The following is a 26,794-nucleotide window of genomic DNA, read 5'->3' as shown; positions in this document are numbered from 1 at the left end:
AAGCTCCTGTAGCCTGATGACTGAAGCAGCAAATAAAGAACAATGAGACTGACATTCGAAACCAAAAAAGACGGAGAGCACAGCTTTAAAGTATCGGAGAGCGCGATATGAGGAGAATGCATTCTTAGATGGTGTTCTGTTACCACAAATGAGACAAACAACTGTGCATCACGTCTGACCACATGGAGCATGCTCCTTCTCGGAGTCCTTTAATAAAGATAGACAGCCATGCAGAGGTCAACCCACTCTATTAGTGTGATATTTTTGGCAGTCAGATCGAATCTATGACTCCTCACTAACCACCCCTGCTTTGGCTGCCACCATGTCACAGGAGCTAAGTAATCCGACTACTTGTCTAAAGGAAATAATGTTGCTGATCTAAAAAGGGGGAAACAGTCTACTTCCACATAGCCACATTGTACGGGTCACACAGACTGAAGATCAGACCCTCTGAAAAATGATACTATGCACGTTGGGGTGGCAGAGTAAGTCAGGACTGCATTGCCACCCTTGCGAGATGGGGAGAACTGTGACTCTGGGTAAACTCTGAGATAAGGGCCCATTAGTTGGCCACTGAGTTTATGAGTGTGCATCACTGGGAATATCACTTGTAGTCTTAACTGCCTTTTCTCTTGAGTAATAAGATCAAGCCGCTGCTAACACATTTTCCTCATCCTTCAAAGGATTTGGAAACACTTCCCCTAGGTCGATGGGATCTCCTGACGCAGTGAAGAGTGTAACAAACATAAACAACCAATTCATACCCAAACAACACCTTTAAACACTATGACCCATGTGGCCACGGCTGAATGCTCCAATCAAAATAAAAGTTTCAAATCTTTATTTTACAACCACAAAGCCAAAGGCATGTCAATAGTGCACAAAATCAGGTTGTAAAGATAAACACCATTGGATGACTAAATCTATGAAACAAGTTTAATCTACTCAACATTATCACCATTAGATATTCAAGAAAAATATGGCATAATAATAAAGACACAATTTGAGACACAGAAACATTCTTCCGACTGTGAATGCATTAGTCAAATCAAATTACAAAAATTCTGAAATCAGGGATTGGGATATAGGTTCTCCCTACTGTTAGCCACATTGGGACAAGCATGTGTGGGAACGGGCTACACATGTGGGCAAAAGTCAAAAAGAAAAGACAAAAATAATTTGGAAAAGCATCTACAGGCTAAAATAAGCTAACTAAAAATAAAATAAGCAGGTGTGAGCATGCTAACTTCTACTCAGAAAAGCATGTTAGGGGAAATAACATTTGAATTAGAATATACCTCTCCTAGGATCAGCATTCAATTCAGTTTTGTCAGCAAAACATGTAAATCCTCAGCAAAGTCCATTAGAAGCACCAGCAGGGGTTAAAGTGCACAGCATGGGTTGCACGTGGAAATCAGGAATATCAAAGGAGACGAGTTAACAGAACAAGATACAAAAGGGGACCGACTCTGAACTAACAAGCCTATCCCTAACCTAGAAATACTCCAATCAGTTTGATTGGCCAGTTTGATGAGTCCATATTATGCAAAAGGGGCAATGACCAATAAGAGTTATGGCACAGATCAAATTTGAAACATCCACGAAAGTTCCCAGGTTTGTTGCGAGGTCAACTCTTGTTTCTTTGTGATTCCAATAATTCAACTATTTGTACATTACTTGTTGCAATTCGCATTCCTTCCTATGGCACAAGATAATTTCCTTTCTTCTCATGAGAGTCAGTCTGCTAAACAATAGTATTGTTTTACGTACAGTCCTCATGTAACAATCCCAAGGACACTAAAATAAAATTTACACGTAATACAATAGGGCTCTTTACTATTCATGTGAAAGAACCTAGTGGAAAAATTAATGTTAGAAGGGAAAGAAATGACTCAACATTTTTATGTGCCTGCATATGGACTTCAGGCCTAGTTATTCTAACCCAAGAAATATAATTCATTAATATTGTCCTTAATAAAACATACATAATATACAAACACATGAATTCACTGTTGCTAATGTATCATGAGAATATGAAAAGCATTTCATTAATAATTGCACCCTTTGCCAAAGCATCACATTAAATATGACAGAGATGTGCATTTATTTTTCCTCACACCTGTAACTTTATACTACTGTCACATAAACATTATAAGTCAAATTAATTTCTACTGATTACTGCTCTAATGATATATATGATGAAATATATCTCAACATTTTTGTTGTTCATGTTAGCACATTGTCAGTTCTGGTAGGCACGTCTGCTATAATTGAAAAACGTGAACACTTACAATATGTTTCAGTGCAGCTTTCTCTCTATGTTAGGCTTGTAAACATGAATGTGAATGACACCAAATGCTGACATTTGGTGCACTAAAACCATTACTAAATTTTACACTCCAACATTCCCAACCACAAAGCACAACAGTAGGAAGAAATTATCCAGGGCTACGACTGCTCATGCCCCCCATGACATCGGTTTGTGGTGGGTCCCACTAACTATGCATGAGATATTAACTATGAAACTAGGCCTCCGACTAGCTGACCCTTGCAACCCTTCATGGTTACTATCTTATGGCTGTGAACTCCTGTACAACACATAGCTAATAAACTGTTATAGTCGGCAGGTAGGAAATCTAGCCCCTGATACTCCACCATTGGAACCCTGTGGATACTTTATTATCAACTGCAGCTGTAGACAAGCATATTTGGGAATGCCACAGATCCCCAAGGAACCAAAACTGCCTTTTGAAACTTGGCACACAGGCAAACAAACAAATGTGGACCCCACCTCAACTGGAATGTGTGCAGATTGGATAACTCTAGAAAGATGAGGCAAGTATCAGCCGATTTACAAAGACACTTGATGTACATTGTATTCTTTCAGGGGACACATCTCATGCCATTTAATTATAATCAAATGCTTAGGAAATGGACAGGGGTTCGTATAACTCTTCCCACGTTGGGGGAGTTGAGGTAATAATCAAACAAGGCATCCTGTTTTGATCACTGCACTTGGTGCCTGATACAAAGGGTAGATAGCTCATTACACAGGACATACTTGGAAGCAAGCATTTTACACTGGTTAGCACTTATGATCCCAATGCTGACAAGCCTGAGTTTTTCAACACCCTGCAGACTAAGATTCAAGAATGAAATCTTGGGACACTGATATGTGGTGGTGATTTAATACTGCACTGGAACCACCAATTCATAGATCCCACATACTATCAAATGGACATATAGCTGTGTGTAGAGCCCTCAGAAGTATTGTTCCTGAGGAGGAGCCCTTGTATACCTGGTGACATAGACATTTGGTGAGGAAATAGTGTGGAGGAGTGTGGAGATAAATGGTTAAGAACAGAGAGCACACATAATGCCACCTTTCTTATTTTTTGTATCTTTCTGTGTGTGCACCCAAAAAAGCATAACCCTAGAAAAGATGTCAGTTTGTGTAAAACATGACAGGAGAAACTGTGAGATGTTTAGTTTGAAATGTTTTACGGTCATGAGCAGTCAGTGAATGGTTTTACCCTCCCTGTAGAGAGTTAGCTTAAACTGTAAAATATGGTTTGCCAGAAGAGTCCTGGGGGAGATATCCTCTCAAACTTTGGGGGTCATTACGACCTTGGCGGGGGCGGTAACTGCCATGCGGCCGCACTCACGCGGCCCCCATTATGACATTCCCGCTGGGCCGGCGGGGATGAGGCCGCAACATAGGAGTCGGCTCCTAATGGAGCCGGCAGTGTTGCGGCCATGTGACGGGTGCAGTTGCACCCGTCGCGCTTTTCACTGTCTGGTATTCAGACAGTGAAAAGCTGGCCGGGGCCCTGTTAGGGGGCCCCTGCACTGCCCAAGCCAGTGGCATGGGCAGTGCAGGGGCCCCCAGGGGCCCCAGGACACCTCTTACCGCCAGCCTCTTCCTGGCAGTGCAAACCGCCAGAAACAGGCTGGCGGTAGGGGTGTCATAATCCCCAGGGCAGCGCTGCTTGCAGCGCTGCCCTGGTGGATTATCACCGCCGGGGCTAAAACGGCTGGAAACCGCCGGCCCCGGCGGTGCGACCGCTGCGCTTCTGCCGCGGTCGTAATAGGGTTGGAAGCACCGCCAGCCTGTTGGCGGTGCTTCCGTCCTTTTAGCCCTGGCGGTCTCGGACCGCCAGGGTCAAAATGACCCCCTTTATCTTGGATCCCTGGTACTAACATGCTTCAATTAGAACTAGTTGTGCCACTTCTTGCTGAGCACCAAACACTGAGACACACCGATAATACCAGTGAAGCCTGCTTGCCAGAGTAATGTCTTGCCTGTGCTAGAAAGAGCACGGAGCAAAACGATTTGGCTGAGGACCTCTGGAAAACACCAAATGATCAGGGCAATGGGCCATTTCTTATGCCTGTCCTTTTAACCCACCCATGGTGCCAAAGGAGTGCAGAGTGTCTACTGAACAAAAAAAACAGTGCTTCCCAGAAAGATCCCTAACCACAATTGTAATTAGACATTCTGGGGGTCATTTCGACCCTGGCGGACGGCGGTGAAGCGGCGGTAAGACCGCCAACAGGCTGGCGGTCTAAAAAATGAGATTTTGACCATGGCGGTTACCGCCATGGGCAACCGCCGCTTCACCGTTCCGCCCGCCAGGGCGGAGACGACCGCCGGGCTGGAGACCTGGGTCTCCAGCCTGGCGGTCGTCACTATACTGCCAGCGGTATCACAACCCGGCTTACCGCCATGGATTTCATGCGGTTTGGGACCCTTCCCTGGCACTCACAGGGGTCACCCCCACCCCGACTCCCTCCCCTACCCCCTCACCACCCCTGCCACCCCCCAAAGGTGGCAGGACCCCCCTCCCCACCCCGATCCCCAACATTTCTACACACATACACACAACACCCCCACATTCATGCACGCACTCATTCACATACACACAACACCCCTGCATTCATGCACGCACTCATTCACATACACACAACACCCCCGCATTCATGCACGCACTCATGCACACAACACACAACACCCCCCACCCCCCTTCCCTAACGGACGATCACCTTACCTGTTCCGGCACACATATGGTAGCTGTATGGATGCCCTTAAGGCCTCAGTTATTGTGTCACAGCTTTGGGTGCTGCAGCTGTATCCAGAAGCATCTTACATCCTTAGCAGATGCATGTCAGATATCCTCACAGCACCAGCTACACACACAGCATTGCCTACATCAGTCACATGGTGGCTGCACCATATTGGTGAACTGATGACATCTGGTATTAGGAGATTTATAGACTTTAACCTGAAAATTCTTGAGTCGAGATGTCCACACATTGTGTACACTGATTACTGCAGTTCTGCCCATTATGGCTCAGTGCTGCACCACTAGTTCATTATCTCTGGAGGGTATTGAGGCACCTGTGTTGTGTTTATGTCTCCTACAGAATCCCCCTAGAGAGTAGTGCAGTTGGAACCCTACAACTGTGCCATCTTGTCAACAAGTGTGAGCTGTGTGTGGCACGCATTTCTGATTATGGTGCTGTGACAAGGTTGTTTACAACAGACATGCTATGTACATATACAGCTGGCCTGTGAGCTATGATGGCAGACATCCATAAATATGTGGTCAACCATTACTATTCCTTTTACACACAATTCCATGCACATGTTGCCCTTAGAACTACATGCAAGCCAATCTCATTGTACAACCCCTGCTGACAGACAATGGGCAGCACAGCACTCTGCCATATTCACAACGCAGGGATGTGCTACATTGAATAGGAGAGGGTGCATCACTGTGTTTTCACCTATGCCTGAGCTAATCTTGCTTCTAGTACTTGACCCAGCCTCCCCTGCCCCATGGTGCATAGCTGGCTGCGTTGAGGAGGAGATAATCATTGTGCATGGAGGGACACGTTCCAACACAAACAAAATCTTCAAAGGGTCTTTGCACTTTTGATATGTGCTGCCGAATGCAGCACCCATTGAAAGAGCAAAAATGGAGGGTACAAAAACATATATCTTAGCTAGTTGCGACCTGCTAAAGTCACAACTTGGCATGTTTTCAGAATGTGGTACAGCCTCTAGTGTAAGAAAATGTGTTGATCTGGGATACTGTACAAGGTAATGTGAAGCCACAAAATGTGCCTTAAGCCCACCTTGTATACACGGTGCAGGGCATAGGGTCCCCGGAGCCTCACAAATTTTGAAGCTACAGCAGTGCTTGGGTCTCTTACACATGCCCCATGAAGTCACCATCCATACTCCTATGATTTCTTATCATTGGTCTAAAAAACTACATCACTCATTGCATTCCACACTTCTGACTGGCTCACACCAAGCCCTGGATTAGCTAATAGGAGCCACAATATGACATTTACTGGATGCATCACGGTCCTTGAATCTTGCCACTTCTCCAATGGTGTATGGGCCAGGTCCACCTGTAAGACATGAATGTTGAACATTGTTTAGTGTAAATCCAAGTTAATGCAAATGGACTACATAGTTCAGTGTAAACTTGTTAGGCTGTGTGAGGAAGTCATTCTAATGGAAGATCAGTGAATCTGATAGACAACTATGATTACTCAGTCACACATACTCTCCGAGGAGGTAGGCCCACACATATACAAACCATCACTGACCTTGACACTCCTGTGGTGCATTTCACTGCACCATGTCTACATGGCATTGTCATGCAGCTGTCTGTTAGCACAACACCTCCATGACTATTTGGGACAGCTTGAAAATGTATATCCCACATGAGGGCCATGCTATGGTTGTTGCAGTGGCTAGCCCATTATTTCAACCATAGCATGCCAGCCTTCATCAGATGATCAGATGTAGTATACATCTACATCATGATCATAGCAAACTGATAAACTGCTACCCTGGGGTTATGTGGTTTTCCAAGGTGTTGAGGATTGACATTATACATTCTTCAGTGAAGTAAGTGAAATGTGTGTGCCATCACAAGGCAGTCACACTATGAAACTCGTAATGACAGTGAACTCATGTGAAGATAGTTGTAACTACCTTCATATTGACTGATCTGAAACATGGATGTATTGCCAATGGTGTGTCCCCTGCCTTTGTTGCCATGGTATACCATTGGTGAACCAGTGAGGGATGAGTACATGGGCATAGGAATATGGCTCAACAGAGACACACTTGCTCAGTGGGCAAAGGATGCATCTGGTTTTACAGGTTATTGAGTGATGTGCCAGTGATGGAGCTGAAGAAGTGGAGCCCCATACAGTAGGTTTGTAGTGGGTACATAAGGTACTTACACCTTTCACAAAGTCCAGTTATTCCTTATTAGTGAAATGTAGGCAGTGTCTAGAGGCCAGGCTCTCTAAGAGTAGTGTGGATGAGCAGCCAAGGCCTAACTAGGAGACATGCAAAGCTCATGCAATACCACTGTATTCACACAGTTCTCACACACTTGAAAAATTTTCTCAATGTTACAAATATAAAGGTACTTTTTTGGGTGACACAAATGCCAATAATACCATGGAGACTATACTCCCTTAGGAGGTAAGTAATACCCAAATTATATATTCTAGTATGCAGAAATAGCTGTAAAATCTGTTAGAAAACAGAGCAAATACTGAAAGTCACAGTAGTTAGAAATGGGCCAAGGGTCAACACAAACCATACACTAAGAATGTGGAATGCGAAAGTCGGTTTACCCCTTAGGCAAGTGTAGTGTGTAGAGGGGTGCTGGGAGTACTAGAAAACACCAAAGGTAACTAAAAGAACCCACCCCAGAGCCCAGGAAAGCAGGAGTAAATCACAATAGCTTTCCTAGAACACACAGGAACACAAGAAAGAAGATATTGCAAAAACCAGAAGAGACTGCAAGACACCAATGATGGATTCCTGGTTCTGAAGACCTGTGGAAGAAGGGGACCAAGACCGAGAAGCACATAAGAGTCAAAGGAGAAAAACGATCCCCTGCTAACCGTAATGAAGGTGCAAAAGAAGAACCACCAGTAAAGAACAACAGTCAGTATTGCACCCAAGAAGACGGATTTGGATTCCTGGTTGGTGCAGATGATGTCCCACGCCGGATGGAAGATTGCAGTCTGTTTTGCATCACTGGATTCCACCAACAAGCCTTGGCACACACAAAGCTCGGGGTTAGCAGAAAATGGTACTGGCCGGGACCAGGAGGGACCTGGTGGACTCTACCCAGGAGGGGGAGTCAGAAGGGACTCTCAGCAACTCAGATAGCCCTCGAAAGACCAGGCAGCATGCACAGGAGTCCCAGAGCACGGGGACAAAGAAGGTGCAAAAGGAGACCCATGCAGCACTATAACAAAGGGTCCCACGCCACCAGGGAACTATGCAGGAAGCTATGCATCACTGGATAGCGTGCTGGGGGCCTGAGCTGTATGGGGCACAAAGAACCTAATGGAAGGATGCCAACAAGCCTTGGCAACCACAAAACATGTGGTGCATGGGGTTACTGTATTGCATGGGAGACAAGCTCTTACCTCCATCAAAGTTGGACAGTAGAACATCAGGACCATCAGGACGGACCACTTCAGTCCACCACCTGTGATGCTGGATCCAAGCACTTTGTCAGGAGAGGGAACCCACGCCACCAGTCGTCGATGCAGAGAGGTGTCTGCTGAATGAGGGGAGTGACTCCTTCACTCCAAGGGAGATTCCTTTGATCTTCTGGTGCGGGCTGAAGACAGGCTGTCCTCTGAGGATGCACGACAGGGAAACAGTTGCGATTGTTGTCAGGAGCTGAAGATATAATATTGCCGAAGTCCTCTTTGCCGCATTGTTGCAGTTTGTAGAGTTCCTGGAGGGTCCAGTTGCAATTTCTTCAGTAAGCAGGTAAAGTAAAGGATGCAGAAGATTCCTGCTGGAGTCTTGCAATCCGAATCTCAAGAACCACCCCAGAGAGAGACTCTAAATAGCCCTGAAAGGGGGATTGGTCAGCTACACAGGTAAGCACCTATCAGGGGAGGGCTCTGACATCACCTGCTGGCACTGGCCACTCAGATGCTCCCAGAGTTCCCTGCCAACTTGTAATCCAAGATGGCAAGACCCACGGACCCTCTGGAGGAGATCTGAGCACCACCCCTGGGGTGGTGTGATGGACAGGGGAGTGGTCACTCCCCTTTCATTTGTCTAGTTTCGTGCCAGATTAGGGACTGGGGTCCCTGAAATAGTGTAGACTGGATTATGCAATGAGGTTACCAAATGGGTCCTTCAAAGCATTTCCAGTGGCTTGGGGAGGCTACCCCTCCCAAGCTTGTAACACCTATTTGCAAAGGGAGAGGGTGTAACACCCCTCTCCCAAAGGAAATCCTTTGTTGTGTCTTCCTGGGCTTGAGCTGCTCAGGCAACAGGAGGGCAGAAACCTGTCTGAAAGGTGGCAGCAGCTGGGACTGCCTGGAAAACCTCAGAAGGCTGGCATGGCAATACAGGGGGTCCTCTGAAAAGCCCCCAGAGTACATGGAATCATACAACCAGTGCTTGAAAAGGCATTGGGGTATGATTCCAACATGTTTGATACCACACATACCTTTGTTCGGCGTTACCATTATGTAGCTGGACATAGGTAGTGACTTATGTCTAGTACATGCGTAAAATGGCATCCCCACACTCATGAAGTCCAGGAAAATGGTCCTGGAGGTCATGGGGGCACCTCAGCTAGTGCATGAATGCCCTCACACACAGGTACTCTGCAGCCTGCCCTCAGGACTGAAGGGCCTGATATAGGGGTGACCTATAAGTGACCTGGTGCAGTGTAAATGGCAGTGAAAGGGTGCATGCACCTTTTCACACAGGCTGCAATGGCAGTCCTATAGAAGCCGTTGCATGGGCTCCCTGTGGGTGTCAAAAGATATGCTGCAGCCCATAGGGATCCCTGGGAACCCAAATGCCCTGGGTACCTAAGTACCATATACTAGGGACTTATAAGGAGGCACTAGTATGCCAATTGTGGGTGAAATACTGGATTACCAGTATGCAATAACCATAACTTAAGGGAGAGAGCATAACTACTGAGGTCCTGATAAGCAGCATTGAAGTAGACAGAGTCAAACACACTGAAAAATAGGCCAAAAGTTGGATTAACCAAGCTAGAAAGAGGCTACTTTCCTACACATATTGCCAGTGAGGAGCAGCAGGCCAGTGGAACAGACCGAGCACATGTGTGTGGTCATGGAGATTGGATAGGCTGACTCTGATATACAATGCAGAGGTCAAATGGAACTGCCAGTCTTCTGGACCCAGTGCATGATCAAGCACCCTAACATGGCCTTGTATATTGACACCAAGAGGCCTACAGGACTACAGTACTGCAGCACCTATTGCATCTATACTGTCCTTGTGGGCCTTAGTGCACCCCTTACTCACATCCATGTGTGTGCGTAGTCATAATTACGTCGCAGCATGATGGCAGTGTGGTCCAACATCATGTAGACATGTGAAGGCCAATGATGCACTCAGCAGGATATGTTATAGATCACAGAAACGTCTGCTTATACCTGGAGGCTCTTCTCAAACATATCTATGCCCAAATTTCACACCTTCACTCAGCAGCACTACAGAGTTTTTGGAATTCATACATAGGAAAATATGTAGTGACTCTGAGATGTGGAGTTTGCCCTCCCTATCTAATTTTTACTCAAAATTTCATGCTTGTTTCATGACACAGGCGTCATTCCTAGCAGTGTATTGAAACATTTAACGGTGTATTCATCACTACACTTGGGCCCATATTGGCAGCACCTAGTGCTGCGTCTGTTGAAGTGCGGGCCTCAGCACACTCCTGATACCACCATGTGTGTGCCATCTCCAATAGACTGTGCACCATGATGGTAGTTAGGGGGAGAAGGGTAAAAATTGTTTGGCATTAGTCTGGCACTTTTCAAGATTAGCGTCAACATTTTTTTGGCTCGTTTGCTAAGCACTCAAGGGCACATTGATCATAATGGGAGCATTTTGTTTTTAACGCCTGCAAAGAGCAGGTGTTAAGAAATCAGCCACAAATGGGGTGAAGCAATCTCATTGACTTCTTTGTGCTAATTTGGAGGCCCCCTTTGCACCAGAATAGCCCACTTGGACAGATTTTGCTTGGAACAGCCATGATGTGTGCCAACATTTCCAAAGTGGTGCAATGCATGCACTGCAACACTTTGTAAAGACAACTCGGGGTAAATGGTAGGTTTGTGCCACCTTACCATCAATAATATGACACTATGACAGCGCAAAGGCTGCGCTAGGCGCTCTTACATATGCCCCTTCATGATGGTTATGCAGGATTCATCATACATGTGTCCTGGATTGGCTAAACTGTTCTACATTTAAACTGCAGGCCTCATCATACCAGTTGCATATAACATGTTCACATCCATCACATGCAGCACTCAGACTTAACTGCAACTGTCATTTAAATGCTAAATGCAGCCGATTGTATTGCAATGGGCAGCTCACCAACAGTTCCGCTGATTTCAATTCCCAAATAGTCCAGCAGACTCTGCTCCCTTGCCATCAGATCTGCCCACTGGTGCTTGAGTTGGTGCTCATTGCTTCCGGTCTTGAAAATGCGTGCCAGATGGTTTTGTACCTTGCCCCACTGCAGCAGCCTTGCCTCAGTGGGGTAGCCGAGGATCACCCGGCCACCCAGTTGCATCATCAGAGGTAGGTAATGAGCCACCAGCCATATGACCCCCCCAGTTCATCAGACAGCATTCCCCCATCCTACCCTTCCCAGACATTTCCACCAGGGAAAGGGCGTCACCCAAAACAATATAAGAAAAGGAAACTTAAGCCCGACAACTACTCCAAACCCCCCAAACTACCCCAACAACTACACCACCCCACACAGACACCCAACAATACAATGAGAAAACAGTACACTATCAATACAAATTACAAGTACATAGACAACTTAAACACCAAAAACACAGGACATAGCACAAAGGACACAACAAGACCTCCAAACACATCATAAATACACCAGCACCTCCAAAACACAACCACACACAGTCACAGGGGAACAGACTGTGAAGTGAAAGTGAAACTACACTTACCATGCTTGCAGGCAGGATATCCTGGGACATCACTTCCTGGGCATGTGCATCACATTTTTTATGGCATGAGTGTTTTTTTTTACACATGAGAGTCATGCATCGATGTTTCTCCATGGTGCACTGAGAGTAGTGGTAACGTTGAATTGCCCCTCAGGGCCCAGGCATCATTTTCTCCACATTGGGGTGTGGTGTTGGTGCATTTGTGTCTTTTTTTTTTACGTATATCAGAATAGCATAATTTTTTTCATGGTAGCCTTTGAATGCACGCTGATTCATTTCACATGTTACATGCTCTGTCCTACTATGTGGTATATGTTTTTTGGCTACATGTGGAGGTCTATGAATTAATGTCATTACAGGGTCATTGGCATGTGCGACCAATACGTGTATTCATGATTCAGCTGTACGCTCACTCATACTTTGTGCATTTGTTCATGTGTCCCTACACTGTGTCCACATGTGTGTTGACCTGTGCTATGTGTGCACATATGTGTATGACTAGTGAGTATCAGGTGGAGTACATAGTTATGTATGTGGGCAATGTATGTCTACATACCTGCAAACTTATTTGTATTTAGGCACTGTTTCAAACACATGCTAAGGCACGTGTCAACCATTACATTTTGTACTCAGAGTATGCAGTGGTTTGGGACTGCATTGACATCACGTATCACCTGTCAAGTTCAGTATGCATGCATGTCTACCCACTAGGTACTTATTTATTTAACTAGTTATAGGTCAACCACACATGTGCAATGGAGTTTCCCATGCATCTTAGATCCTGCAGATGTTATGGACAATTGTGTTGGTAAACAACGCTATGGCCCTCATTCTGACCCTGGCGGTTTCTTACCGCCAGGGCAGAGGGCAGAGGAAGCACCGCCAACAGGCTGGCGGTGCTTCAGGGGCAATTCTGACCGCGGCGGTAAAGCCGCGGTCAGAAAAGGGGAACCGGCGGTTTCCCACCGGTTTTCCCCTGCCCCAGGGAATCCTCCATGGCGGCGATACATGCAGCGCCGCCATGGGGATTCCGACCCCGTTCCTGCCAGCCTGTTCCTGGCGGTTTACACCGCCAGGAAGAGGCTGGCGGCAACAGGTGTCGTGGGGCCCCATTCAAATTTTCAGTGTCTGCTTGGCAGACACTGAAAATCGCGACGGGTGCAACTGCACCCGTCGCACCCCAGCAAATCCGCCGGCTCCATTCGGAGCCGGCTTCATCTTTGCTGGGGCTTTCCCGCTGGGGCAGCGGGCGATCTTTTGAAGATCGCCCGCCGGCCCAGCGGGAAAGTTGGAATGCTCCCCGCGGTCATTTGACCGCGGGGCGGTGTTTGGGCGGTTTCCGCCCGGCGGCCGGCGCCCGCTGCCCGCCGGGGTCGGAATGACCCCCTATATGCCATGTGTCTGTATAGACTTGTGTTGTGTCAATTGTGTCATATATCATGACATTGCTGTATCAAGAGGATGTGCAAGCTCACATTGCTATCATCCTGCATAGACATACGTTTGTGTTTCACTATTGCCTGTGTAGTCACTACACAATTGTAGAGAAAATATTTACTCTCACAGATTTTGTGATACCAATGCCATTATTTTGCTGCTTGGTTAGTTTTTGTACTGAATCCATTCACATTACCATGGCTGGCCCATTATGGTGGTACACATGTGCATAGATCTTTAGGATAGTTGTGCCTGCCTCCAAATGTATATCCAGATTTGTCAACATCATGTTAGTCATGACTGTCACATACAATTCCGTACCACTGTGTCACAGTGTTGTATTGTGGCATAGATGGCAGGCCTACCCATCTTCATCAGTGTGTGAGTTTGTGTGGCAACACAAACCCATGGTTGCATGTGAAGGTGTTGGTTAATGATGTTCCACTTGACTCTGCCCCTTGTGTATGTGCATCAGGCATCTGCTATTATTATACATTGGTGTTGTCAGAGCAGTGGTGCATGGATTTATTGAGCTGGGATCTCTACCATTAGAGATAGTCAATTTCCAGCCTGTGCACACTCCCTAGTAGATGGAGACATGCACAAATGTGGTCATACAGACCTGGTTGTAATGAATTACAATGCAGTACTTGATGTCATCCTTCCCCTCTCAGGTACAGAGGTCGTGTTTGCACACATGTAGGACATGTTTGGATTTTTGGAGTCCAAAGTTGTGTCCATTTTCAGCCTGCTTAGGGGTTGTATAACTGTTGTGCTGCCAAGGTTGGACAAATGACATGGTACCGGTCCCAGGATGCTTGTTTCTGGTCCAGGGAGGACCTGGCCTGGCAGTTCGGGCTGGACTGTTCTCATGGGGACCAGGGTCAAGACTGATTTGCATATGGCTGGGTCCACACTGGGATGGCATGGCAGGCAAAACAACTGATGGATTAAACCCAGATCTATGACTGGGGTGAATATTTGATTTGCTCTGCATTCTGTCCATCATCTGTTGTTTTTGCAGATGTTCTGTGTCATCAGGTGGCACCAGTTGTACATGGGTGCAGTCCATTGCACCCAGCACATGTAGAAACCCAGCAATTAGATAGAAACCTTGCTTGGTCTCCGGCTGTAATTGCTGGGTGTTTGGGAAGCAGATATGGTGGGGTGTGAGGCGGATGATGGCATCTAGAACCTTAGGCAGGAAAACTGATATTGATGGTTGAGATACATGAGCCACTAGTGCCCCTGTTGTCCAAAAGTATCCAAAAGCCAGCATGTGCAGAACAGTGAGGAGCTTTGTGATGGGTGGTATGTTGTTGGGAGTTTGCAGCCTGGCTGCAATGTCTGGTGCAATCTGTTTCAGCAGGCGTTGAATGGACTCCCGGTTGAGACAGTAAGTACTGATGATGTCTTGCTCCCTGAGGCCAACGAGGATTGTCCTCTGCTGAAATATCCTCTCCTGCCTTCTGCGTTGCCTTTGTGGGTGCTCCGGTGGTGTTTGAGGTTGCTGTTGTGGAGGTGGAGGGAGCTTCAGTCATTGCGGATGTCTGCAGACTATACCTAGCTAGAGCAGTGCGACTTCCATGTTGTCCTGGAGGTAGCAAATGTTCCTTCTGTGAATTTTCCTTAAATATTAGTGGTGTATGTGCCTCATTTTAAAGCCTGGTCAGACCCAGGCATTAAAATGTGACTCACAATGGGGTTAATGTCATTTTTTGGGTACGCCTCCCACGGTGCGTCATTTTAGCACAGGGGGATAAATATGGCGCTACGGGCTTAGAGTAATTTTTTTTAACAGGAACACCTACCTTGCATCTTACTGACGTAAGGTGGGTTCATGCATTCAAAAAATTATGTTAACTCCTATATTTTGACCGTAGACTGGTCTAGCGTCAAAATATAAATATGGAGTTAAGTTTGCGCTTTTTTTGCATCAAAATAAATGATGCACAAATGGCGCAAACAAATTATAAATATTCCCCAAGGTCTGATTCACAAATGTTTTGATATAAGTAGATTTGACCTATTATTGTAGTCTACTTTTCTTTCAACTGAATTCCAGACATAAGTCATTAGTACTTAACCACTTCTGGCTTTCTCTTGGTTAACTCCTACAAATCAGGAGTAAGTCAAAAGTACTAAAAGAGTTTGGGGATTATTTAGGGTTTGGCAGATGTCCTGCCATCTCCAATAAGTGGTGGAGGTCATAAATTCTGGTACTTGGGCAGATGACCACCTACAATACCTAGAGATTTCCACCGTCCTGGCGGAGACTTAGGTGTTACAGTGGAGCTGCCATTGTGACTCTGAATGCTCTGTAGCTTTGCTGAACAGCCAACACATTGAAAGGGGCCACTCAGCCAAAATGTTTGCTTTTTTAAATCTAGTGGCCTTGACACCCTGGCAATTTTTCCCATACAGGAAAAAATATACATCAAAACATTCACCCTGAATTGCGTTGAGGGCCTGAGCTATTTAGACTGAAAGCTTGAAGTGTGGGGGGTCATCAGTCTAAGGTTTGAGCTGGCTGAGTCAGAGGAGTCTCTGCCAGTGAAAAGACCAAGGTTTGCCCAACTCTATAGAGAGAGAGCAGACAGAGAGTGTTGTGAAGTATCCTGTCCATCAAACTCTAAATTAAACCCTATATCACAACAAAATCTTGATGAATCGGGACAATTGCCCCTGTCTAAAAAAAGCAACTCCTGAAGCAAAAATATATAAAAGGCTATAAAAAACCTAGTGATTTTTGTATATTTTAAAACAAATAAAGCACAATTGAACAGTTTTGTCCTTTTAGGTATAAATATACGGAACATCACTTAATTATTTATGTAAATAAACAAGCTTGAGTATTGCTCATGCCACAGAGTGAACTCAAGAAGTTTACTTTGCTGAACGGAAGTGTCTGTTCAACTGTTAAGGCTTGGCTTATAAAAAGGGAATGAAACCTGTGTGAGGATATTCACCAACTTCATGGATGATAACTGTTGCAGATCATCCTAAGCTCTCATTACAATTTTTTGGAAGTAAGGTCTTTGCAGCTGAAAACAATGCTTACATGTAGACGCTTCCACTAAAAGCGTTCCTAATAAAACAAACAATTTAATTATTCTGCCCTAAAGGTGTGAGTCGACAACACAATAAACCAAGGGGCATATTTATACTCTGCTTGCACCAGATTTGCGTCATTTGTTTTACGCAAATTCGGCGCAAAACTAAGACCGTTTTTATACTTTGCCACCCGACCCCACGAATGTCACAATTTTGCAGTGTGTGTCATTTTCTGGATGCCTGAAACTGCCTTGCATTAATGACATGCAAGGTAGGCATTCCCGTCCCAAAAATGACTTAAACACCTGTGTGCCATATTTATCCAACTGCGCAAAAATCCAGCAAGTCTGGGAGGTGGAGTCGAATAATGACGCACAGCCCCATCTGCGTCAAAAATTAACGCCTGGGTCAGGGCAGGCGTTAAAATGGGGCAAACACACCAGTGCTTAAGGAAAACACACAGAAGCAACATCAGAGCTCCAAAAGGAAGACATGGAGGTGCTATTCATCCCGCATGCACAAAGACGCAGAGCACAGGACCAACAGCAGCAGCTTCCACCACACCAGCAGGGACCTCAAAGGCAACACCAAAGGCAGGAGAAGATATTCCGGACCAGGACAACCCTTCAGGGCCTCAGGGAACATGACATCATCCTGAGGTACAGATTAAACTGGCAAGCCACACAGCAGCTGCTGCGCCACATTGAGCCACAGTTGGCACCCAGCTTGCAGACATTCCACATCATTCCACCAGGAAAACAAGCTGCTAGCTGTCCTCCACATGTTGGCAAATGGCTCTTTTCAAACCACTTGTGCCCTGGTTGCCGGGATCCCACAGTCCTCATTCTCTGCCTTCCTACCCAAGGTACTGGACGCCATCATCTCCCTCGCAACCCGCCACATCAGCTTCCCCAACACACAGCAGAAGCAGCAGGAGACCAAACAGGGCTTCTACCAAATCAATGGCTTCCCACACGTGCTTGGTGCCTTTGACTGCACACATGTATGGATTGTGCCACCTGCTGCAACTGAGCATCTATACCACAACAGGAAGCACACACACCCCATCAATGTGCAGGCCATTGTGGATCACCGGGGATTGATCACCAACATCATGGCAAAATATCCTGGGAGTGTTCATGATTCATCTTCCGCCACAGCACCATCAATCAACACTTCCAGGATGGACGACATGGAAATGGCATACTTGTTGGTAAGTACAGAAACCTAGTTATATACACACTGCACAGCAACCCTGTAGGACACACAACACATACACCACTACATTGACACGTGGCCAGGAAGACACTGAGGTTGTGACACTGCTAGTCATGTTTAATATCCTGACCCAATGGGATACACACCTATGGACAAATGACATATGCAAATAACAACTGATGCCACTCCAGAGCCCCAAGGGACCAATTTAAAACCACACAGTGACAATGACATGGCCTTAACTGGCAGTACAACTTGGAAGATGAATGTTTCAATATTACATCAATAACACTCAATCACACACCCTTCCAACCAATACGCACTGTGTAAGGGGTGTGTAATGTGTTTTCCTGCAGGTCAAACACCATGAGACACTTAGCATGATGATGCTGACTCTAATGAAGGTGACATGGAATCATTGAGGCAGTACCAACATCTCATATCACTCCTGGGGTGACATTGACCGCTAGCAATAAGGAAGTCGACTGTGCTAAGAACACATATTGATGAGACATTATTGCAAAGTGCACATTGCTACACATAAGGATTGAGACAATTACACATATACACAAAAGATGTACAGGCATATGGACCTTCTGACACTTAAACCTTCACCCCCACAACCAGGTTAGCGAGCTTACCTGGACCAGGTTCAGTAGTGTTGGTACACGTTTGCACATGAGCCAACTCAGTGAGGGCACAAAAATAGGTTTGCAAAGAACTTGTCGAACATGGGATATTTGTGCAGTGTCAATTGTCAACACTTCAGTGCTGCAAACTTATGGAGATGTGTTGTACATTGTCACCTAGCCAAATCAAAGGGCCTCAGTGTTGTTTTTCACATGCTATTACACATGTTGATATGTTGATTTGGATGGGATGTTCAGGCCACATAGTACAACCGTGTTACCACCACAGTGGAATTGATTCTTTGTGTGAAGACACATGGACACTTCTTTACATGACATAATGCATGGAAGATACACAATGTACTGTAAGTTTACAAATATACCACTGATATCCGGTCAATCAGCCAAACATCAGTTTAGATAAAGAAACAACCCAAAGCTGATAGAACATCCTAGAAGCCTAGGATCCCACACAATAACACAAACACAGACGAGTCACAGACGACACAAGATAACAACTGCCAAGCAAAGTTATAATCAAGGTGCAAGTAACATCCAAATATTTACACTCATTTTCTCTTTCAGCTGATCAGGGGTATGGGATCCAGCCCTGGATCATGACCCCCTTTGCAAACCCAGGCACTACAGCAGAGCGTGCCTATAATGATGCACATCGGAGGACACGCACCATAGTAGAGAGGTCTTTTGGCCTCCTGAAGTCAAGATTCAGGTGCCTGGACATCACCGGAGGCAGCCTCCTATACTCCCCTGAAATGGTGTGTAAGATCATTTTGACCTGTGCCATCTTGTACAACATTTGTGGAAGGAGGAACATTCCCCTCTATGAATCAGACCCACAAATGCCTGAAGAGGAGGAAGTTGAGGATGCTGTTCGCCAACATGAGGGGGACCATCCAAACACAGCAGCAGGATTGCGTCGGAGACAACACATTGTACAAAACTTCTTTTAACTATAGTCACCATCACCACTGTCTTACCATATGTCATTAAACACCTCAATTCATCACTAAATCATGGTCTGGGTAATTATTTATGCATCACATGATCCCTAGGAATCATTATCAGAGTTTAGCCTCATTGATTATTGCAGATATACAGATTAGGATACTGAAAAAGCCACATCACATTTGATGAGTATGAATGTAGACCCAACTTCACACACAGTGAAAATGACATATATCCTGTCCATTTGACACTTGAAGGGCAAAATCAGAGTAGCACATCTATGGCACACATCCATGTTGGCAACATGGTTCATTGCAGCATATGGCACACAACTAAGACACCATCAATCATAAGTTAAAAAACTGCTTCATACATGAGGCAGTGGATGTGCTATTGCATTGGTAGCAGGAATGTATGATCCCACTCTTGACAGCAGTCAACATGAGGGGGACCATCCAAACACTGCAGCAGGGTTGCATCGGAGACAACCCGTTGTACAAAACGTCTTTTAACTCTAGTCACCATCACCACTTTCTTACCATATGTCATTACGCACCTCACTTCATCACTCAATCATGGTCTGTGTAATTATTTATGCATCACATGATCCCTAGGAATCCTAATCAGAGTTTAGCCTCATGGAGCATTGCAGAAATACAGATAAGGATACTTAAAAAGCCACATCACATTTGATGGGTATGAATCTACACCCAACATCACACTCAGTGGAAATGACATATGTCCTGTCTATTTCACATCTGAAGGGCAAAATCAGAGGACTACGAGGGTCATTCTGACCCTGGCGGTCCAATGGCCGCGGAAGCACCGCCAACAGGCTGGCTGTGCTTCCTGGCCAATTCTGACCGCAGCGGTAAAGCCGCGGTCAGAAAAGGGAAACCGGCGGTTTCCCGCCGGTTTTCCCCTGGCCATAGGAATCCTCCATGGCGGCGCTGCAAGCAGCACCGCCATGGGGATTCCGACCCCCTTCCCGCCATCCTGTTCCTGGCGGTTCTTACCGCCAGGAACAGGATGGCGGGAACGGGTATCGTGGGGCCCCTGGGGGCCCCTGCACTGCCCATGCCACTGGCATGGGCAGTGCAGGGGCCTCCAAACAGGGCCCCATAATGATTTTCAGTGTCTGCTTAGCATTCGGAGCCGGCTTCATCGTTGCTGGGTCTTTCCCGCTGGGCGGGCGGGCGGCCTTTTGGCGGTCGCCCGCCCGCCCAGCAGGAAAGTCAGAATGACCGCCGCGGTCATTTGACCGCGGTGCGGTCTTCTGGCGGGGGAACTTTGGCTGGCGGCCTCCGCCGCCCGCCGAAGTTGGAATGACCCCCTACATCTCTGAGACACATCCATGTTGCCAACATGGGCCATTGCAGCACATGATACACAACTAAGACACCATCAATCATAAGGTAAAAAAGTGTTTCATACATGAGGCAGTGGATGTGCTATTGCATTGGTAACAGGAATGTATGACCACACCCTTGACAGCAGTAAGTGTGACATCAGCTATCTTTGCAAGGAGAATGTGTAACAAGAAGTCCATCTAAGCTGAAAATGGATAGCACGAATGCCCCAGGTATGACAAGCATTGCTTACAAGACATGCCATGCGCAGTCCATCCCAGGTAATAAGTCCTGCCACTGACATGTTTTCATTCTCTCCCCACCCTTCTCTAGGTGGCCCTGTAAATTGACTATTTGTACCCTGATAACCTTCATCTACACACACCCAGACTCCCATTCTGACTCCTGTGTGCTTCCCTCTTTAGTATGGCATGCCATAGTCATAGTTCATCTGTCTGCATGGACTTCAGGTCCGATAAGGCACTGCCTGGTAGTCGGTAGGACCTGTAATCAGCTGTCCATTGCTTCCCATGTGAAAGTTACTATTGGCCCTTTGAACTTGCATGCAGACCAGCCATTTGACTCTGCCATCCCTTTGCTGCTGCATGGAACTGCTTAGAAGCTGACATTTTCTGAATATCCTTGTTGTGCATTGCCGTATAAATCACTTGTGTAACACAGGCCTTGGGGTATTGTGCAGCCCACAGCACAAGTACAGTTTTTAGTTTCAACAGTGTTGTTCCACCTTTTCCCAGTCAGAGTCTGCTCGCTTTGTATTTGCCTTGTTCATTTTTGTTCCTGTCTGACCCTGCATCCTGTTAGCCTGACTGGTTCCTGTCTTTGCGTTACTATAGAGGTTCCCTGTTGCTACATTTGTCTCATAGTTGCTTTCCATGCCCTCTCTTTCCTCCTGGGGTATTGTGTCTGGTAGGTCTACGATGAATCCTCAAATGTATAGTATAGTTTAATCAGTTTACTTATCGTATTATGGCCTGGGACATGTATTCAAATTCCCTAATTCAGCCCCCATCCCCAGCCCCCATCCCCTGTCTGGGTGTCATGTATTCATGAGTGACAAACAGTGACAGTGTACTATGGCTGTATCCATGGATTTGGTACGGTGCCTCCAGCACAAAAAACAACGTTTGCTAATGTGTATGAAAAGACAAAACATGTTTGTGCCCTGATAGTCCACATACAGATTCACATTGGCCACAAACTATTGATGGTGCTTGCATGGTGACTATCTGTGAGATTAATCAGCACAGAGGCACTGATGTTACCTGTTGCAGTGGGAATTTTAGAGGCCACCCTGTGTACAAATGTTGTGAAGAAACCTGCCTGTTTCCTATTACTGATCGTTAAAGTTTTTAAGCACACCAAGGTTGCTCTGTTGTCAGCCTTATAAAAGTTCTGCAGTGCCATAGATGGACTATCCCCATGTGTGTTGTCAATTTATCTTTGCCTTTCGGTCAATTCTGCTTTGAAGGATACTCTGTTAATGCAGGGAATAACTCCACAGACTCATGACTAGACCTGCACGTAACTGTGACAACATGGAGACCAATGCTGACACAGGGTACACATGGCCACACACTTGAACTGGACACCTTTGTGCAATGAACCACTGGAAATATGTGAACACATGCAGCATGGTCTGCTGTCCTCCACTGCCACAGGAGAAACATAGGTCATTTTTATGACTCAAAATGTGGTGTAACATAACTTTTTGGGATTGGTTTTGGGACTCTGTGTCACAAACACTCTACCTACCTAGCATGTTCAAATGCCTGACTCATGGGTAGTATACAAACAAGTGATCAGGAAGCGGTATCCAACATTCCAGTACATGTGATGGCTTACCCTTGTAACATTGGCATTATCAACCGTTCTCCATTTATCCTGTGCATAATTTGTCATGGGAGATGTTTTGCCCCCCAAGTCAGGGAAGTTCACACAGCATTAGATGCTACAGGAATGACAAACACATATCCTGAATGATGTACCACAAAGAATGGCATCTGATGGTTATCCACATTTACAACACATTCATACAAGCACATTATGCAAAACACGTCCTGTGACGATCACACAGAGGCACAACAAAAATTGAAATAGCCAATTCACAGACATACACACACACGCCATGAGTGAATGTACCAAGTTGTGCAGCCTTGCTATCCTCTATTGACGCACCACCTGCTCAAACAAGGGAATACCAATTTTTATTCCAAATGTTTGGGTTGCTGTTGCATCAGTCATCAGTGTTAATCCGGCAAAACAACATTAGTGTTATGGTCCGCAGTAGTATGGTCTGCCACATGTGCCCAGACACTGGAACACACACAGCAGGACCAAACAGCCTATCTGTGTATAGTTACAGCTTTCATGTACGTTACAAATGAGAAAAATGACACAAACACAGTTAAATACAGATATTTTGACGCAAAAGCGTAAAAAAAGACGCATATGCATCAAATTTTGCTGCATATGCATTGAAAAATGATGCTCACAGCCATTATACATCCATTGGTCCCCACCGGTAATTCCAATACTGCATGAAATCGGTTATCCATGAAAAATATATTGATCTTTGAATGCGGGGGAATTTTTAAGCATTTGCGTCAAAAAACAATTACGCAAAGCCTGTAAGTGGCATAAAAACCTCACGCATCATAATAAAAACTCACTGCATTTGGGACAGGAAGTGATTTAGTAGGATATCCTGTTTACAGAAATGGTACAGTGGGTGTACTTTCACTTTCACTTTACAGTCTGTGCATCTGATAGATTGAGTGGCTGTGCTGAGAGTTTTGTCTGTCCAAATTGTGCTTTTTTCTTTAGGACGTGGCACATTGGTTTGAGAAAAAAAAAGACTAACCAGTGGTTTGCGCCGCCGTGAGTCAAAGTATACATTTTACGCCCGGGTGGCGCACAGAAATGGTGTTGGCCGGCATTAAACTTTTTGGCGCAAAACTGCATTAGCGCAGTTTCAGTCAAAAAGTATAAATATGGCCCCAAGTATTTTTATACCAGGCATGTAAAGCAAGCCTTTCACCTGCAGTTTCCTATTAGTTCCACCATTATATATTAATGTGCACAAAATGAATATCAGGTTCACAGTTGGATTCATGTTTCTTTGCATGCTGGCGTACAGGTTGCCCCAAACACTTCATTAAAATATTGGATGGGGCATGTGTGTCTCTGTTTTTTCAGTCCACCAAAATATCTTTTAAAGGTGTGTTTTAAAGAGGCAAGTGTTAAAATACTGTTTTTATTCACGGAATAGTTTAAGTTTTTTTCAAATACACACTCGTAATGACGAGTCTCTAAACTAGATGGACAACTCAAGTTTCAGATTGGGAGAGTACCTTGCTTACTCAGTAATAACCCTTATTACATTACACGAGTTCTACTCTTCATCATCAACCTCCTAACAGAAACGACAGTATCTGGGATCTGAGGAATATAGTAAGCCTTTATGACCCAGGAAATAAAATACTTGACCTTTTACTCGTAATTCTAATTTGAAATACCCAAGTACTATCACAAATCAAAACCATGTAGTTGTGTGGGAAGCAACCTAGGAATGGGGTGCAGAAGAGCAGTACTCTTAAACTATATTATAGCACTCTATGGAGTCCCTGAATAAACGGCAGTCCCTGATCTCTTTACTTTCAGTTACTTGGTATGTACCCAGAAACCGATTCTCAAGAAAATATATCAGAAGTTATTACAGTCGAGGTCTGATACACCGTGTCTGGTGCCAGCGGCAGCAGCCAAGGTAAAAGGTAGGTCAGGTCACAGCACATAATTAAATAGGGTGTTTAAAGCAACAAAAATGGAAACATTGCTTTTCTTTTTTCAGTTTCTATTTTCATGGGCTTAAAACGAGAAGGAGAGAGAATATGTTTATTTTTTGCACTCCTAAGACAGAGGAAAGCCAGAATCTTTTACGTTTCTACAAATTCCGAGCTACTGCAGCTTTTGAAAAAAAAAATACTTGTATTGAGCTGTTTCTAATTTCTGTTTGCCACACATGGTTTGATATGTTTATTTTTCCACTAGAGGTTTTATTTGTATTCTTCATGTTTGCAAACTTGCTCACTCTCTCATGTGACAGAGCTATGCACCAAGGGCCTCATTTACAAGTTTCTGCTGCAGGGCAGTGTAGCAAGTGACTTCACTGTGCTGCCCTTTGGCAAAAGGAAAGGGCAGAATGTTTTGTATTTATGAAATACAGCACATTCCTGTCCCTCCTGCCTGCACCAGTGCACAAATTGGTGCCTAGCGCCAACAAGGGTGTTTGCATTGTGGGCACACTTGTTACTGTGCACTAGTGGACCCTTCCTACACAAATACAGATTATTGAATGCAGTATAGTTATATTACTATGACATGTGCAGTTATAATGGGCATTTAAGAGCATGTTACAATAAAACCTACACTCCATATTGTCAGTATATGTTAGCACATAAGAATTACATAATTGAAGGAGATATTATTGATAAGAAGGGCATAAGGCACAAATAACGTTTAATTTCAGTTTTGAGAGATATACAAACATTCTCTCTTTGCAGGACTAGCTGAAAGTCGGGGAATTGAAGCAATATTTCCAGTCGCAATGGATGTTGGTTTTGATATCTGGCACAGGCAATGAGCATATGTGCTAATATCACTAAGGTTAGTATTAGATCTGATTGTTTACATAGCCAATATATATACATGTTTTTGGAGCTTGGTAGCTCACAATTTGGTCCCTGCTTTTTATTTAGAGGTCTGGATATCATTTGGGGATTCAAAGACTAGTGGAGACATTAAGGTACTTTCCCTCTGGTTGATGTTGGGTGTTAGAAAGGTGTTTTCACATTCAGGAAACTGGTGATTTACTAACATATCTGTATTGAAACTATTTTTACCACCTATATTCATCAACTCACTTATCTAACAATTAGAAATTTATTGACATAGGGTGTTGGTTCTCTTTTGCACAATTTCTGACTATTTTAAACACACTTTTGGTGTAATCTGAGAAGATTTGCTTATTTATTCAGATTCTGTAGCTTTTATTAAATTCTATATTTTATACTTTCAATTATTAATACAATGTTTTGTATTATGATTTATCAGCCTTGAAGAAGTCCAGTTTTGGACGAAACATGTGTCGGCTGATGCTACATGTGGGCTCAACATTTATCATCCAGTCCCACTGAACTTAAGTTTGTTTTTGTGACAATCATTCGACAGTGGATTCTTACTGTATCAGTTTGTGTTATGTTATGATTTGTATTATATGGTATGTATTTTTGTCAATAAAGCTAATGCCACTTGTGGGCTTAAAAACACACCACATAGTCCCAATAACCTTAAGTGTATTTTTGCATTAGCCACTTGACAGTGGATTCTTATTGTGTTAGTTTGTGTTTTATATTGTACATTATGTATTATTGTTATTAAGAAATACATTTCTATATATGTTTTTGAAAGAAATGCTGTTATGTATACGCTAATAAGAGAACCCATATTACTTTGGCCCATGAGAGTATAGGAGAGTAAATACATTTTGGATTTCCTATCATCAGCTATTCAACCACTTTTGGTTTTTTACATTTAGATATAAAAAAAAATTGGTGTGCTCCGCAAAAAAATAATTTTTTGACAAATACAATCAATGGAGGTTTTTTCCTCTTTCTCTGTGTGGTGCATTCTGGAAGAGCATAGTTTTGACGCATTTCTGTGTTTAGAGATCCTAGTAAATCTGGGAATATGTAAAAACATGGCTGTTGAGTGGAAAAACCCACTGCAAAGCCCATGGAACCCCTCCCTGCCTTACTGAATGTCTATGATGCCATGAAAAGCCATGCAGGGAGGCTGTGCATCACTTCATAGATATGACTGAAAGGCCTGCACCATTGGAGCATCATAAAAAGTGACGCTGTGGTGTGCAGGTCTCTTGTAAATGAGGCCCCAAGGTTATAAGCGGTTTGTGGGAAAGGTGATGGTGTGCTCATGTGTTATATGGGATAAAGTACCCCCAGGCATACATAATAAGGGTATTTCAAGTCACCTCAGAGTTTCCTAACATTATAAAGGAACCAAGCCTTC

This window comes from Pleurodeles waltl, chromosome 2_2 (assembly GCF_031143425.1).
Source record: "Pleurodeles waltl isolate 20211129_DDA chromosome 2_2, aPleWal1.hap1.20221129, whole genome shotgun sequence".
Taxonomy (NCBI): Eukaryota; Metazoa; Chordata; class Amphibia; order Caudata; family Salamandridae; genus Pleurodeles; species Pleurodeles waltl.
The sequence above is the reverse complement of the archived record's forward strand: the minus strand, read 5'-3'. Positions refer to the sequence as shown.